The sequence below is a fragment of the Phascolarctos cinereus genome, unplaced genomic scaffold (genome assembly GCF_003287225.1).
Source record: "Phascolarctos cinereus isolate Bilbo 61053 unplaced genomic scaffold, phaCin_HiC Scaffold_4;HRSCAF=312, whole genome shotgun sequence".
NCBI lineage: Eukaryota > Metazoa > Chordata > Mammalia > Diprotodontia > Phascolarctidae > Phascolarctos > Phascolarctos cinereus.
This window is the reverse complement of record NW_027555847.1, coordinates 44,724,004-44,741,312: the sequence shown is the minus strand read 5'-3', so window position 1 is coordinate 44,741,312 and position 17,309 is coordinate 44,724,004. Positions and strand designations below refer to the sequence as shown.

At 37.9% G+C, this 17,309-nt stretch overlaps 1 protein-coding gene and 1 long non-coding RNA gene across 3 annotated transcripts in view; one reads left to right on the top strand and one right to left on the bottom strand.

The window, feature by feature from the left end:
- LOC110195628 (contactin-4) overlaps positions 1–17,309 on the bottom strand; it is a 1,139,396-nt gene that overhangs the window by 315,669 nt on the left and 806,418 nt on the right. The gene's annotated exons all lie outside the window — the stretch shown is intronic.
- On the top strand, positions 549–7,918 carry LOC144456614 (uncharacterized). Its single transcript, XR_013485610.1, has 3 exons — positions 549–1,052; positions 6,992–7,061; positions 7,488–7,918. It is a non-coding gene; the product is annotated as an uncharacterized LOC144456614 (long non-coding RNA).

Sequence of the window (17,309 nt, the reverse complement as noted above, 5' to 3'; positions counted from 1 at the left end):
GGAAGGCACATTAGCAGTCATTTAGCTTAACCTCATTTTACAGATGAGGAAACGGAGGCAGAGAAATAAGTGATTCATCCAAGGTCACAAAGTACTTAAATAGAAGATCTAGAATTTAAAATGTGACATTTTGTATTGTTTTCAATGTGTAACATCTTGCTCTCAAGACAACTTAATATGACTATCATTTATAGAAAGTGAAAATATTTTGGCAGTTAAGGTATTTTGGAGAACAGATTCATTTTGTATTATTATGGTTGTTTGTCATCTAATACTATAGTAAGTATTTAAGTATATGTTTGCTGAATTGAATTTAGCATTGACTTTAAGCAATTTAAAAAAATATGTAGCAAGGACACAAATTGTTGATTGTCTCTTGCAGAGCCTCTGGGAGCTGCACTCTTCTCTCCTACTTCCCTGATGGAAGATCTATAAGAAGAAAGCCAGGGTAATTTGCATAAAACCAGATCAGTAGCCCTAGAGGAAGACAGGAAATAGAAAAGCAAATTTTTTAAAAAGTGCAAGTGCTTTTCTGAGCCAGAAAATCCTCAATGGGAAGAAGTGATGTGAGGAGGAGTCCAAGTGACCATCCGCAGCAGGAATGGTAGGCAGTTCAGGGCTCCAAAATCACCATGAGTCAATAGAAATAGAAAACAGACTGAGTAAAGGAGACTAAGAAGGACATTCAACTGCAGCAACTTTATGCTGATGGTACGTGTGAGAGGCCCTGATGTAAGACAGTAGTTTAAATAGGCCAGAGGGATGCGCACCAGTAATGAAACTGTTAGTTGAGTATCTGATATAAGCCACCACCTGGAGGAGAGCTGAACAGTAGGAAGCAGTGAAAGAGCTAAGAACCCATTCTGGGAAAGAAGGACACGCCCTCTGCAGGGAATGGGGAACAACTGTGGCAGGGCAGACATGAAGGAACGGGGTGTAGTATTTGTCCTTTGCTGGTCCAGGGTGGTACTGTAAGTCACAGTGACCATACAGGTTCTTTGGGGTGAAAGTGAGAACAGCTCACTAAAGGAGAGTCTCAGCTGCTCTCAGAGGTAAGTAGTCTCTGTTATCCTTTATTCTCTAAATAAATATAAAGTATATGTGAGCAAAATAAAATGAATTGTTTGTAAAGCCCTTCCTATTTACCTCTCCTTCAAGACTGAGCTCCAGGGTTACCTCCTACAAGAAGCCTTTGCAGACTCCTCCCAATCCCCTTTATTTCTATTTTTTTTTATATACTTTGAAATACTTCTGTTATATGTTGTTTCGTCAGTAGAATATAAACTCTTTGAGGGCAGGCATTTCATTTTCTTTTTCCATGTATACTTAGTGCTAGAGTACAGGACTTAAAGTTAGGGAGAGCTAGGTTCAAATCTTGCTTCAGACACTTAGCTACATGATCTCTGTGGAATTCACTTAACTCCTCTGTGCTCAAATTTCCTCATCTCTGAAATGGGGATAATAATAGTGACTACCATACAGGGTCATTGTGAGGATCAAATGACTTCAATTCTGTAAAATGCATTGTAAACTTTAAAGTGCTAGGTAAATATTAGTTATTATTGTTGTAGTAGGTGTTCAACATTATGCTTATTGAATTGAATGAAGGCTTTTCAATTGTGATTTTATAGTGGCTGACAATTTGGAATGGGCCAGCATGCTAAAAAGGCCCATAGGAGTCTTGCATTTAAAAGCAAAAACAAACAAACAAACAAACAAACAAAACAAACACAGAGGGGATAGCCTAGCATAGTGGATTGAGAACTAGCCTTGAAGTCCTGGGTTCAAGTCCTACCACTGAGACATTCCAACCGTTTGAGGCTGACCAAGTTTCTTATCTTCTCAGTGCCCAACGTAACTATAAATTTCAAAGATTTTTTTTTTTGTACTGGCCGAGGATTGTCTGCACTGATGAAACAACAAAACTGATATTAAAAAAGGCAGGACTAGTAGTAATCGGGTATTTAATACAAGTAAACTGAGGATATTTAAGGAGCTGCCATTTTGCCTTTGGGATGTAAATTTATGAGGTAATTAGCTATGCTCTGAGTCCACTCAGAGTATTGTTGCTTCCAAATGTAAGAGATCTATGCCCCAACATTCCTCCAGTCCTGAGATTTCAGCCACCTGTGGACCATTAAAATTGGTGGGATTAGTGGGGCTAGGAGCCTCCCCATTACTAGAAACCTTCACTCTCTCTATATTTAATCATGAGGTAATAATGGTCAGTAGGCCCTTCAAAGAAATGCATAAATTAAGGAGTTGAACAAGTCACTGTGTATTTTGGTAATGTATGTTGAGAGTTAATGTTGTGCTAATTAAATGGAATATATTGCTTTTCTAGCCTGTTAGCTCTTATTTCATGAAAGCTTTTAAGAATAACAGGGAACACATTTAATAAGGTGTATCTTCCTAACTTGTGGGGACAGTGAACCATAACATAGCTTTATACTTGGACAGCAGAATTCATGAAGTCTGTTTCCCCTTTAATTGACAGAAGGATTCTGAGGAGTCTAAGTTAATTGCTCTTTAAAAACTTGCCTATCAAAACCTGCAATCTTGTCAATGGAAAGAACTGTTAATGTGGGAACTTTCTCCACCAATCCAGATCATAATTATTTATATATTACTTACTTGATGAGTCCTAGGGAATTGTTTGAGGCACATGGATGTTCAGTGACCTGACCAAGATCACACAGCCAGTAAGTGGTAGAGCCATGATCAAACCAATTGATCAGCAAGCATTTATTACAAGAATCTCTACTCTCAAGGATTTTATATTGTATCATATATAGACCCATATTTCAGATTCTAAGCCCTGCACTTTATCCATTACACCATGCTGCCCCTAGGATCTGCTACAGCAAAAATTGTTGATATTTATATAGCATTCTGATATTTGGAAAGTATTTTATATCATTTTTAAGTCTCAGAATAGCTCTGAGACTTAGGCTATGGATTCATAGATCTGAGGTCATCTGGTTGAAAGTCTACTTTACAGACAAGGAAACTGAGTTCCAAAAAGCTGCAGAGATTTGCCCAAAGTACAAAGGAAGGTATTAAAGGCATTATTATCCCCATTTTATACATGAAGAAATTGAGTTAAAGTGCCTTGCGCTTGATGCTTAGCTAGGAAGTACTGAGGTTGAATTTGAACCCAGATCTTCCAAACTTCAAGTCTGAGCTCCTTTCAGCCCACTATCCCAACTTAAAAATGGTAACCAATTCAAGGATGCCAAACACTTGCCAGCTCACTATTTTCTACTAATTCATTCCAATTTAAAAAAAATCAAAACCATGAAAACATGGATGGCTTTCTGAAAATGTTTTTTTTTTTCATTATTATTAATTATACTTATAAGAATTACTTTGTTGATCATTTACTCATCAGAAGGAAATGAATGTACTTGGGGGTGCTAAGTGGAGAACATAGCAAAAGATTTGAGCTACAATTATAATTTGTTTCTTAGCAACTAATAGCAAAAGTTATGGAGTTGGCTCAAGCTCTAACGTAAGAAGCAGGCTTAGCTTGCAGCCTTAAACAGCATAATGCTAGGAGTAATTTGCTTTCACCACTATCACAGACAAATTCTTTTATATCTGGCAGGTTAAAATCCTAAAGTATTCTCATTAAAAGTTGGCTATTATTGTGTGTTCTGCCATCATTTGAATCACACTGAACCAAACAGTATTTGTTATTTCATGCATTATAAGAAGTTGAAGAGAATCTGGCCTATAAAACAGATTTCTTTAATAAACTCGGAGGAGAAGTCCATCACTATAATAGTTCCATTTCCAGTCTGAAACAGCATTTATTAAATGTAGTCCCGGTTAAGGTAAATTAAAATTTTTTTATAATGGATATGAGCAAATGCAATGGGGATTTGAAAGGGTAGAGTAGACTGGAGGCTGGAGAAAAGGCTGGTGAAATTTGAGGTGTCCCATTTGTTAGATTAAGAGCTTAGGGAGTCTCCAGCCATGTACTTGCCTTCAAAATATCCTATTTGTGGCTCGCATCTTGAGCAAAGAATTTAATTTGTCTTGCCTAGAAGAGTACACTAATATCCTAGCAAACTCAATTTTCCTACAAAAGCTGTATTAAGATTGTTTTTAAACCATGCATCTAATACAAGTGGACCACACAATCCCAAAATACAACAAGGTATAAATACGAACCTATGGAAACATATCCCAAAGGCCAGAAGACATCCTTTTAATGCAGTAACAACATAATTGGAAGACCTGATAGAATTAATTAGAAAAGACCATCACAGGATGGGAGCACTGGAGAATCATTAGCTGAGCTATTTTTAACCTCGTTTTTTCCCCGAACATTGGAAAACAAAGCAAAAACACCCTCATCTTGGAATATGTGTTTAGTCCAGAACAGTCTAATTCTCCTTTCCTGCAGCAGCATTAACAAATAATTAATTAGCATGACCACTTAAGACTAAATATCAGATGAAGTTGAGTGTAACTAATTCTGTCTTTCTGAAGAGGTAATAAGTGCCCCAAATCATAGGTGTCACTGTTGGATTGGAGACCAGAAATGAGAGCTCTAATTTTAGATTCTGTGTCCCTGATAGATGATTCAGATGAGATAAAGTGAAGTACTTTAAAGATGTTCTAGACATGAAATAACCCACATCTAATGAAAATAATTGACTACATTTATATAACACTTTCTAAAGTCTTTTCCTGGCCAAATCTCTGCGAGGTAGACAAGGTATTGTTTATCTCTATTTTGCTAATGAAGGAATGCAGACCCAGGGAGGTGGTAAGGCTTGCCAGTGGTCAAAAAGCCACTCACCTAAGCTGGGACTTGAGACCAGATTTTCTTCTCTGAATTCCTGTCCTCTTTGTACTATTCTACATACTCTATTGAAGGGGGGGGTGGGACCTGTGGCCTCAAGGCCACATTTGGCCTTGTAGGTCCTCAAGTGCAGCCCTTTGCCTGAATCCAAACTTCACAGAACAAATCCCCTTAATAAAAAGACTGGTTCTATAAAACTTGGACGCAGTCAAAAGGCCATACCCAAGGACCTAGAAGGCCACAAGTTCCCCACCTCTGCACGACTATCCTAGAAGAATAGAGGCACCCAGCTACACTATGGCTAGAATCCTGGGCTGTGAGGACTAAGTTCAAGTCCTACCTCAAAACACAATAACTGTGTGATCCTGGATGAGCTGTTTAGCCTATCTGTATCTCAGTTTCCTTGTTTGTACAATGAGGACCTCTGAGTTTCTTTGCAGCTCTATGCAATTCTATGGCTGTTCTGGATCAACTGAATTTCACTGTATATAGCAAAGTTTCACATTTCCTGCTATATGTGTGAATAGAGCTTTTAACCATCCACTGGAAGGGTTGGCCCATTAAATCTCTAGCCAAAGGGATGTTATAAGGAGAAGGGTGATCAGAAGTAGGCAGTTTGGTGATTTCAGGGGAGGGAAGGATAGAAACAGAAGATTAAGAGACACGAGAGGCACAGATTCTTAAAAGTGATCTGTTTTAGAATGAAAATTCTGAGCCCATTTTCAATTGTGAATAACCCTGAAATGAGACCATTTCACAATGTTGATCAGAATATTGTTTGGATAAGTTGCATGTGGGTTACATCATACATGATTTATGTAATTAGGATAAAAAACAATCCCAGTCTGACTTAGGTTTTCTGGAGAATCATTGCTGTCCCTCAGGATATGCGATATGTAAATAGCACAGGAGGTATATAGGGTGTACCTCTTGAGCAAAGCTCTTGTTGAAGTGAAATAACTATTGAGAATTAAAATTAAAAATGAGGTGGGGGGAAAGATGGAATGTACATGTTCATCTGCAGTGGTATAGCAGGGATTGACAGAAGAGAAGTGAAGATTCTGCTTGAACAGATAGCCTGTTCTGCAAATTATCCCAAAGAGCATCTGTTCAGTGTTCTAGATGGCTGGTCACAAGGTCAGAAATTAAACTATTGAATAAACAACTTCACCAAGGCAGATGACGTTGCTTCCCTGTGAAGTATTGCAAGCAGTTTTCCAACAGAAGCATGTGGAACAAAAGGACCTCAAAAGCCTATCTGCCCAGGAGGCTTTGTGGCCATCTGTAGTAGAACTGACTAATCAAACTAAAGGTAGAAATAGGGGAGCAGGGGGTTAAGAGATGGTTTCTAAACATTAACTTGTGACAAGTGCTATTATTAATGCCCATTTTACAGATGAGGTAACTTAGAGTGAGACAAATGAAGAGTCACACAGCTAATAAATACTGGAGATTTATGACTTCAAGTCTAGAGGGAAGGAAGGAAGGGAGAAAAAGAAAGAAAGAAAGAAAGAAAGAAAGAAAGAAAGAAAGAAAGAAAGAAAGAAAGAAAGAAAGAAAGAAAGAAAGAAAGAAAGAAAGAAAGAAAGAAAGGAGGGAGGGAGGAAGGAAGGAAGGAAGGAAGGAAGGAAGGAAGGAAGAGTGAGGGAGAAATAAAGAAGGAAGGAAAGGAGGAAGGAAGGAGGGAGGCAGGGAAGGCAGGAAGAAAAAAGGGTGGAAAAGGGTTATCAATAATGCTACTTTAGCTATTCTCTTAAATAAAAGTTTTGGTTAAAAAGTTATAGGAAAAATGTGGCATGTCATAGAATTGTAGATTTAGAGTAGGAAGGGAATAATAATAATAAAGAGCTAAAATTAATATAATGCTTTATGAATATTATTTCATTTTACAACAACTCTGGGAGATATGTGCTATTATTATGCCCAGTTTACAAATCAGGAGACTGAGGCTGAGAGGGATTGAAAGACTTGCCCAGGGTCACTCTTTGCTTCCTTCAGTTTCCTCATTTGTAAAATGAAGAAAACACTACCACCTACCTCCTAGAATTGTTGTGATAATTACTTGAGATAAGTGTAAAGTATTTAACACAGTGCCTGGCACATGATCCGATTCTTCCTGACTGCACTTGGGGTTTTCATGGCAAAGATACTATAGTAAGTTTTCATTTCCTTGTCCAGCTCTTTTTATAGGTGAGGAAACCAAGGCAAACAAGGTCAAGAGACTTCTCCTGAATAACTCAGCTAGTAAGTAAGTGTCTGAGTTACAATTACTTTGTTACATTTACTTTGTTGTATCCAGTTTATCTGGCCATCTATGTTACTGGAAACTCCTTTCCTTCCTTTCTTCCTTCCTTCCTCTTTCTCTTCCTTCTTTCCTGTTTCCCTTCCTTCCTTCTTCCCTTCTTTCCCTTCCTTCCTCCCTCCCTCCTTCCCTCCCCCTCTCTTCCTTCATCCCTTCCTTTGTTCCTTCTCTCTCTTTAGCCCTTTTCCTGTCTCTCTCTCTCTCTCTCTCTCTCTCTCTCTCTCTCTCTCTCTCTCTCTCTCTCTCTCTCTCTCTCTCTCTCTCCTCCTTAAGGGACTGATGTGAGTAATAAACATGTAACAAAGAACTAGTGAAAAAGTAAATATTCTGCTGAAGTAACCTACAGCTTTTCAAATTCTTACTCTTTTGTAGTATCAGACTCCTGACGACTCCAACATTTAACGGCTCACTTTCTCTCTAAAGACTGAGATGCCAATATACCTTTTCCCAGGATGCAGGAATGTGGATCCATAAGTCAATATCATATCTACCAAAAGCAAGAGCCTCCAGCAGCCTACACAAAGAGACGGAAGAGAAGCCTCAGTTTTGTTCTAATAATGAGACTAAGCTCCTATGTTAAGGATAAGGGGATTTGAGCTAGAAGGGCATTTCAGTCATCTAGTCAAACCCCCTCATTTTTCAGGTGAAGACACCGAGACCTAGAGAAGCTAAGTGACTTGGCCAATGTCACACAGTTATGTGCCAGATTTAGGATTTAAATGCTAAATTCCCTCCTCTAAATTAGTCTTCTTTCTGCTGTATAATAAAAGTTCAAAGAAATAAAGCAGTGGATCTTAGAGAAATTACGTATTTTTTATTTTGCTTGGTTGTTTTTCCATGGAAATCTGTTTCTGCACAGGATTTATAAGGTATTTGCCCAAGGACAATCTTACATATGGGCAGAGCACTTAGTGGCTGGCAGAGTGTGATTTGAGGTCAGTTGGAAAATATCTTCTCCAGGATGCCACAGATGCCTGAAATTCTACCATTAGCAATTCACTGTTTGGTAGTGGTTAAGCATGGTCACCTACGAAAATGCAAAGAGCTTATTGTATTGCCTGGGGAGATTACTACACTAAGCTGTTTCTAGTCAATACTACTTAAGTGTGAATTAGTTTATATATCCCTTCCAGGTAGTTAAAAAGAGCTAGAATATTTGAGAAGTAGAAACTGAGAGAAGATATTGATTGACAGTGCAATGGGAATTTGCCCTAAATAAACATGACTACATTAGGAACATTGAGATGGGACAAGTTGGAATTTAGCATGGAAATGTAGGCTACTGCACAGCTAGGGGCCAACAGAAGAGCATTGAGTTTTGGGAAACCATGTGAAAAAGGGGAATAATAAATGCTTCCTCCTTCATTCGTTCAACATTTACTAAATACTTTCTGTGTGCAGAGTATCTAACTCATACTTTTGCATAAATCTCACACCAGCTGCCTACTTCAATTGTAATCCTTTAGCCTAGTAATTCAGTAGGAGGTTACAAGGAATGTCCAATAAGACAAGACCCTAGCAAATTAAAAGGAAGAGAGACAATGAAAAACTTTGTATCCCTTGATGGGGGTAGGGGTTAAAGAGGGATATTGGGAATCCCTGGGCATAAAGTTTTTGAAAATTGTTTTTAAAGCCTTTCATATTTACCTCCACAGTTCATGACAGCTGGCTGAATAAGAATTCACTGAGAAACAGGTCATTTGCTTTCCTGTGTCTTTTACACAAACACTTTTTTAGCTAAGAAACACCTGGAGTCAACAAGTTTAATATGAAGCCAATTAACCATGTCACCTATCTGCTAGCATTAGCAGCACACATTTTTATTAAAATACTAATTGCTGGAGACAAGATTTTCTTAAATAATCTCAAAATGCTACTTGATAAGTTGGGTTAAGAGACAGACGTGTATAGGATGTGTTTATGCTTGACATTGCTACCTTTACCACACATTCTAGAGACTGCAAACACCCCAGCTCCATTGAAAGAGAAAGATGTGATACTTAATTTACAGCAAGAACAGGTGTGAATAAGCTAAGTGTAAATAGGAAGGCTCAGCAGATGTAAAGCCTTTGTTCATCTCTAAATGCCACTATTTGATCATTTCCCATAAATTAATTTAGCATTTAGTTTCATGGGGAGGGAGGATGTGGATTTATCATCATCATCATCATCATCATTTATAATAATAATAGTAATTATTATTATTATGTTGCCTCAAATAAGCAACTCAAGCAGATATTTAGATATAGATGGTTCCTGTTTGAGTATCTGTTTGGCCAATGATAGATGATATCATATTCATAAAATAATATATGACCATTTGAAATTCACATGACTTCTTTCTTCTGAAAAAAAAAAAGCTTTGCTTGATGTGTCTGGCTGGGTTTATAGACATATACCCCTTGCATCTTACACAGTGGAGAGATATTAGGTCATATAGGAAATCAAAGGCTGCCATGGAATTCCAAGCTTGGTTTCATCCATGTCTTAAGTCGAGTTCTCAGTGTTTGTCAAACTGGTTTTCTTAGTTCAGTATTCCAGTATGCCATTATTATCACCACTATTAACCAGAAAGAACACTAAATCAAACACAAATGAAAAGCTCATTCAAGGAAGCATGTTTCACAAAGGCTACCTTTCCTGGATGAGCCAACTGGGCTCCGATTAGTAGAAGTAAACAAGAGGCCTATTTTCAAAAACCAATCATAACATGCCAGCTCAATATGAGGACAATGAACATCCGTCACTTTTATGCCTCAATATCTACCTGATAAAGTGATTACTCTTATGCAGCTACTTGATAACAAAAGAAATCACATCATTGGGTGATTGTTTTCTCCTTTAGGATCAATATTACTTATGGAAGCAAAATGCACTATTTTTGTTTCTAGATTTATTTTGCACATGTTTGTCTATAGAATAAATGAAAACAAAGGAAGATACCTCTTTACCAGTGTCTCCTTTGGGACTTGGTAGCATGGTGTTCATAACGTAGTTTATTGCTGCTATTATGATGAGAGGTCAGCTGTAGCCTAGACCCTTTGCTTGTCTTTTAAATTGGGCAAGTGAACATCAGGTTGGCTTAACATAGACAAGCATCAAGTCTGGTCACGCTCTCTTAGCAGAAAAATAAAATTTATTTAGCAAATCAAGTGAGGAGATTTGTGTCCTAGAAGTCCTTCGGGTCAAGAGAGACCTTTAGCATTTACCTAGTCCTTTCTCATCATCTCACTGCCCATTCGCATTCCCATAGGAGAGAATCTTTTCTACTTTGAAAAATTCCTTTTAATCTATTCTAGTAAAATTTTTTATAGGCATCGAGTCAATGTCTTAACAGGAAAGACAGAAGTTCCCTATATTTTATTTCTGTTAAATATTTTATATTAATATTGTTTTTGAATCTTAAAAATTATATATTTTGGAGAATGTACAAAAGGTGATTACACATAAAGGAATGATATCCATTTTGTGGCATTATGTAGCACCCAAAATATGTATGTATTTAATAAATAATATTTGAGGATATTGGCAATGTGGAGGAATTCAAATACTTAACATCAGTCTTATTGTCCAATAGGAATTCCAAACTTATGTGTGTGTCAAGTAAGTTATAGATCTGGTGAAAACCTATATTTCTATAAGGGATATTATGAGCATTGATGTTTCAATTTTATAACAAAACCAGTTGGTATGTGTTAACACATAGCACAACATGACTGCCTTTCCTAAGCAAATAATAGAAATGGCCCTTTTTCACTCTTGCTAGTTAAATAAGAAAGTCAGAATTTTAAAAGATTTCAATAGCCCAGAACATTGGGTCAAATACAATAAAGGTAAAATCTTACCATTTTGTTTAAAAAAATCAGCTTAAGAAATATAAGATGGGGAGGGGCAGCTAGGTGGTACAGTGGATAGAACACTAGCCCTGGATTCAAGAGGACCTGAGTTCAAATCCAGCCTCAGACACATAACTCTTACTAGCTGTGTGACCCTGGGCAAGTCACTTAACCCCACTGGCTAACCAAAACAAACAAACAAAAAAGAAATATAAGATGGGGAGGGATAGCTAAACATCAATTCATCTGAAAACAACAACAACAACTTTTTTTTTATGTTTCTGGGGTCCAAGCTTAGTACGCAGCAAGGTCAGCAGTGGTACCTATAAGCCACATGAGCCTGGGCTGCATAGAGAGAGACACTGTCCAAGAAAAAGTTGATAGATCTTTTGCTTTCCACCCTGATCAAGCCCACATACACAGAACTGTACTTTGGTGTTGAAGGAAAGATATTAACAGCCTTGAAAGTGTCAAGAAGAAACCAAGGAAGATGGCATATATCCTTGAATTCATGACACAGAAGGCATGATTGAGGTAAATGACGATGTCCAACCCTGAGGAGAAAAACCTTGGAGTGGCTGAGGGGAAGCTGATTTCAAATATCTGGCGCACAGGAATGGCATGGAGAAGCATTAAGCTTGTTCTATATTTGGCTAGAGAGGGAAGAACTAGAATAAGTGGATGGAACTTGTAGAGAATAAAATTTAGGATGAATATAACAAACAAACAAAAACACTAACTTCCAAACAAATAGAACTATCAAAAAGTGGAATGAGAAGACTCTGGATGTTGGTCTGAATCTTAGGTTTGTCACTTCTTATCTATGTGCTCTTGGGCAAGTCCCAACTTCTCTAGGCTTATTTTCCCTCATTTGTTAAATGACAGAATTTTTAAAATTTGTTAAGTGTTGGACTAAGGCCTTCCCAGTTTTCAATTGTGATATAATCAACGAATAAGAATGTTCAAGTGCCCGCTTTGTGCCAAGAATTTTGATAGGTGATGGAATACAAAGATAAAATATAAACAATTCCCTTTCAGCTTACCCCCACCTTTTTTGAGTCTACTTTCCTTCTCCGTCTCCTAAAATCCTCCCACATTTTTCCTAGGCCATTTATTCCAAACCCCCATCTCTGTGACCATCCATCCTTCTCTTACATTTGAATTAAATCTTTTCTTTTTCCTTTTCATGGCTACCCAACTGATGGTATCTCTTCCACAAAACTTGCTCCTGTCTACCTTTCACTTTCTTTCTGATACTGATTGTCACTTCCTTAACAACCACTCCATCCCAATCCGCCTTCTTGCCAAGATACCTTTTGCAGGTACATAGAAAATATACACATTTTAGTACTCACAATCACAACATGCCTGGTGATTTAAATTGTGTTATTCAGCCATTTTTCAGTTATATCTCTTAGTGGCCCCATTTGGGGTTTTCTTGGCAAAGACAATGGAGTAATTTGTCATTTTCTCTTCTAGGTCATTATACAGATGAGGCAAAAAGGATTAAGTGACTTGCCCAGGGTCACACAGCTAGTAAGTGTTTGAGGCCAGATATGAACTCAGGAACATGAATCTTTCTGATTCCAGGCCCAGCTACTGTGCCACTTAGCTGTCTACACAATTTATTTAAATACAATTTTTCCACTGAATAAATACAATTGAATATCTAGATGAAATGATTAAATTGGGAAAGTAAAATTGTTCTAAGTGTGGTGTCAGAGGACCTAGTTCAAATCCCAGATCTGCCTCTTATAACCAAGTAACTTTAGGTACTATTTCACTTGTTCAGACCTCAATTTCCTCTTTTGTTAAATGAAATGATTTGACTAGATGGCTTGTAAGGCCCTACAGCTCTAAACCTATGATTCTATAATTAGTAGGCTTCACTTAGTGTAATCATTCAGTCAATCAACAAGCATTTATTAGGCCCCTACTACATAGCAGGCCTTGTGCTACACGCAGGAGATAAAAAGACATAATGGATTATAACTATCTCTGGACGTGTGCTGAGTAGCAACTTAAAACAAAACTAGACCAATGCGTAAAAATCCTCTAGGAAACATCTTTAGACAATCAGCAAACATTTCCCAAGTGCGTATAATGTGCAGGCACTGTGCTCACATTGGGGATTTAAAAAAATGGCAAAAAGACAGTCCCTGTTCTCAAACAGTTCATATTCTAATGGGCAGAGATAACAAAAGACAGGAAGAGCCAGTTTTGGAGGGACTTCTGGGAAGATAGATATACTAATAAACTTTTGGTGGAACTGTTAATTAGAAAGCAATTTAAACTTAGCATTTTTATAAAAGTGTTTTAAAATGTTCATTTTTTTGGGGGGGATCCAGAGATCACACCTACTACTAGGCAAATTTCCCCACTTGGTTAAAAACAGAAGTTCCATATATATAAACAGTTGTTACACCACTTTTTTTTTATGACAACAAAGACATAGAAACAATATCTAGTAATACCGTCTGGGTTTCCTTTCAGTAGAAGGAATGATCACATCATTAAATATTCATAAGTAACCTTTCCCACAGGTTTCTAGAAGAGTGATGAATGAAGGCCAGATGATTTCCAATTCTCTGATTTGCCTCAGTTGCCTCTGTGGGGGTTTAGAGGAACTAAGTCCAGCATATACTTGCTGATACTCTACCTGACTTTCCTCTACAGGGATGGCCTCAGGCAAAACTCTGAAATCTGTCCTCCATCTCTCTGTATCTCTTCTCCCTTTCACACAAACTCCTTAGCCGCAAAAACTGCAGGGCTAAGCAATTCGTCTTCCCTCAAAGCTTCCAAAAGTGAAAATCTGCCACTTACATTGGCTCAGCTTCCTTTCAACAAGCATTGGGGGGGAGTAGTTATGGATGAAACATAGCATAAGAAAGATCCCAAAGCAAGTGTTTTTCTTTGCCCTGCCTCCCCCTCCAACTCCCTTTTCGTTTGGGCAAACTGGTTGCTGAAAGCACAGGGTTTAGCGTGAATTCTATGAAGCCAGATAAATGGGTTCCTTTCTGGCACATGGGTATTCTCAATTGAAAAGATGACTGAATATCAAGGAAAGAATAATTCTGAAATGTTAATGAAGTACAACAGTCCAACTATTTAGGGGCATAGGGATGCTTTTATCATAATTAGTTGGTAACCTAAATAACACCTTTCAGGGATAAATCATTGACCCTCTATGACTTATACAGAGGGTTTAGTACTGCTACAGAATTTAATCCTCAGATCAGTGAAAATAATTGAACAAAAAAAAAAAAAAAAAACCCCAAACCCTGAATGAGTGAGTGAATGAATGAATGAAAAAAATTATTAAACTCTTCTTCATAAGGTAGATGTGAAGATCAAATGAATTTAACACGCACACATGAAGTGCTTTACAAACCTTAAAGCCCAATATAAAATGTTAGGTATTATGATGATAATACTCCTGGATTTTAAAATTTGACCTCTGAACCATAAAGCATGCTTTAGTCCTTAAAAGGATTGGTATATTGTATCTAGAAACTAAAAAGCTAGTTTGTTCAGTACAAGAAATACTTGTTAGGGAAGGGGGGAAATGGATTGTTCTAATCAGAGCCCACACAGGGAAAGGTACTGATTGGTAAGACAAGGAAGGCCGACCTTCTATAACAAAAGGGCTTTCAGCAGCTAAAAGTGTCATAACATGTAATGGTAACAATGCTTGAGAGACCCACGGCTGAATTGCGAGAGCTGTAGGTAGGTCAGAAACTGTAAGTGTGATAATAGCAAGTTTCTAGGGCTTAAAAGCATCAGACAAAGGGGTCAAATCCAGGGTAAAAGACCCTGTAAAAGAGGAAGTCCAGAGAGAGTGACTGAGGGCAAACAAGCTTATCTGAGTCACTTCAAACTGCTACTCTAAGGAGTAAGAGCCATTATTCAGGATTCGAAGGAAGGCCTGCAGAGAGTTATTCTGTACTGAAAAGGAAGAGAAATGCTGAGGAGGGAAGCATGGTTATTAAGGAGGTGACATGCAGTATCAGAGAGAGAAGTGAGAGAGGTGGGCAACAGCAAGATTTTTAGAAGAGACACAACTAGTTAGGACAGGTGCTAGGAGAAGGTAAAGAGGACAAAGGGAAGGGGGTTATGGGTAGACAGGGAGAATGGGATATGGTACGATGGCCTAGGAGAAATGTAGGGTGAATCTAAGTGCAGAGAGGAAAGTGACTGCAAAAAGAAAAAAAGAAATATAAAAGGGGGGGAGGGAATGGACCATCACACTTCATAGGCTTGACAGGATTATAGATTTTAAGCTGGAAGGGCTCTTGGATATCATCTATTCTAATCCTCTCATTTGACAGATTTGGAAAGTGGGGATCAGAGGCATTTGCTGATTTGTTCAAAGTCACACTGGTAATATACAGCAGAACCTGAATGGAAACCCAGGTCCTCTGATTCCCAGGAGGGGGGGGAAAGGATGTTAGGATTGCATTCCAAACTTCTTTCCCTACAAATGTGCCTCAAAATGTGTTTATTCACTATTTAGATCAATAGAACATTGGTGTAGAGATGGAAGGGACCTTAGAGATTATCTATTCCAACCCCCTTATTTTACAGATGAGGAAACTGAGATCCAGAGAAGGGAAATTACTTTTCTAAAGTAATTAACAGAACTGGAATTCAAATTCAGGTCTTGTGAAGCCTACTTCAGTTCTCCAAGTTAATTTCTTTGAATCACATAAAGCTAGAAAGTGTTATTTAGATTTTAATTCTATCTTGTTTGTTAATAAAGCAAAATCCACTGATTTGGGTCTTCTTCCTTTTCTCTCTTCTTGTACACTATAAGGGGTATAAAGGCCAAAAAAGAGAAGGAAAGAAACTTAGGTAAACTGCAGCCCAAATGTTTACCTTGTGGATTACTGCACTGAATACATTTCAAAATGCAATAAATTCACCAAGGAGAAAATAATTGTAATCTTGAGCATAATAAAAATACCATCTTACATTTCTATACTCTATTCTCAAATGGATCTGCAACTTCATAAATATGGAGGCTCCCTCCAGTGACACAGATCATAATACAGACATATTCAACCATCCTGTGCTATTCTCAGCCAATGGAGTACTACGATGGGTTCACTACCCAACATGCTGGGATTTTCTTCACCTTCTTCTGATATGGCCATTGGCAGAAAACCAGCCCAGCCCTGGGCTGCCTTTTATCTCACCACATAATCAGACCATCTCATCTTCTTTATCAATTAAATATTTATTTGAAAACATCTTTTACCCCAGGTCTTCATAGCTTCTTGTGCATTATATGTTGCAGCTAACTCACAACCATCATGTGCTCCCTGAGTGATATTTATTTCTAATTCTTTGGAGATTGTAGCATTCCATGGCCTTCAGTCATACAATTCGACTGAGAATATTTTTTTTAAAGATAAGCTTCTGTTTCTGGGAGACTTTTGAGGACATTAAAAGAACACTGCATTTTCCCCTGAAGGCAATTCAGCCTACATGTCTTCTGTAATTAATTATGGGTATAGCTCATTGTCCATTTCCAGAATCTGTCTGAGATAGCTATACTGATGGCTGAATGCTACAGGTCTTTACCATGACGTAATTGACCAGGTACTGGGTAAAGTGCTGGAGATGTAAAGAAAAGCAAGACAGTCTCTGCTTTCGAGGAAATCATAGTTTAATGGGGAAGACAACATGTAAACAATTAGGTACAAATAAAACACAAACAGAATTAATTGGAAAAAAAAAACAGAGGGAAAGGCAGGGAGGACCAGACAGTGAAAAAGCTTGGAGTTTGAAAAGAGTTAGATCACAAAGGCCTTTGAACTCCAAACAGAGGATTTTACATATGGTCCTAGAAATAACTGGGAGCCGTGATAGTTTGTTCAACAGGGGAACAACACAGTCACACCTATCCTTTAGAGAGTTCAGTTTGACAGCTGAATGGAGGATGGACCGACGTGAGTAGAGACTTGAGGGAGACCAACCAGCAGGATACTGCAATAGTCCAGGTGTGAAATGATAACAGCCTATATTAGGGTGTTGGCAGTGCTATGGAATTTAGGCACAGGAGTAGAAACAGGAGAATTTTACCAGCTTTCTATTGGTACTATCATGAATACTTACTTCAAAGGTATGATATTCAAAGAAAGCGATCATGAAAAGGTTGAGCATTAGGCCCATGCTGAATTTGGATAGCTACTGTAACCCTAAAAACAAACACCAAAATTCATTTCCTGCCTAGTGGTCAACCTTTAGATAATGAGTTTCTTTAAACATAGCTAGACCAGAATAGTTCTCAGATGAGAAATAATAAGGTCTATCACTAGGCTTATACTGAAATGAAATCCATATGACCTTAGGAAGA